This window comes from Neurospora tetraspora (genome assembly GCF_033439725.1).
Source record: "Neurospora tetraspora strain CBS 560.94 chromosome Unknown B0H65scaffold_11, whole genome shotgun sequence".
NCBI classification, from domain to species: domain Eukaryota; kingdom Fungi; phylum Ascomycota; class Sordariomycetes; order Sordariales; family Sordariaceae; genus Neurospora; species Neurospora tetraspora.
In genome coordinates, this window is record NW_026944393.1 from 584,697 (window position 1) to 585,507 (window position 811).

Consider the following 811-nt stretch of genomic DNA (forward strand, 5'->3'; position numbering starts at 1 on the left):
ATAGATATCATAGTTACATTCAGCTGCCGTATGTTTGGCGGAGAAGTATGCTACCGGGTAGAGCTCCCCGTCGTCATGCATCTGTGACAGAGTGCCGCCCGAAGACCAGTCCGAGGCGTCGACCTCGACTACCGTTGGCTTCTCCCAGTCATAGATCTTCAGTACAGGGGCTGTTGTGAATGCGGCTTTCAGGGCTTCGAATGCCCGGTTATGCCTGTCTTCCCATTGCCACTCCACAGTCTTCTTTGTGAGCTCGTACAGAGGTTTGGCCATGGAGGAAAACTTGGCTATGAACCGTCGGTAGAAGTTTGCGAAGCCTAGAAACCGCTGCAGCTGCCGTCTAGATGTCGGTGCTTCCCAATGAGTAACAGCTTCCACCTTCTCTTGGTCCATCTCAATGCCCCCTGGTGTGATAATCAAACCCAGGTATTTCGTGCGCTGAGTATGGAATTCACACTTATCGATATCGATCTGCAGCCCTGCATCAATGAGCCGTTGCAGCACCTCTCTGACGTGTTTAATATGGTCTTCATACGTCTCCGAGAAGATCAAAACGTCGTCGAGATACGCCGTGGCATACACATCCAGGATATCGTACAGCACATCGTTGATGAAGTTTTGGAAAGATGCTGGGGCCCCTGATAATCCGAACGGACACACCAATGATTCGTACAATCCGAACCTCGTAATAAAGGCTGTCAGCCATTCATGGCCTTCCGCCATGCGCAGTCTGTTGAATGCCGCGATCACATCCACCTTGGTGAACCATTTCGCCTTGCAAATGGCGTCCAGAGTCTCTTTTATCAACGGC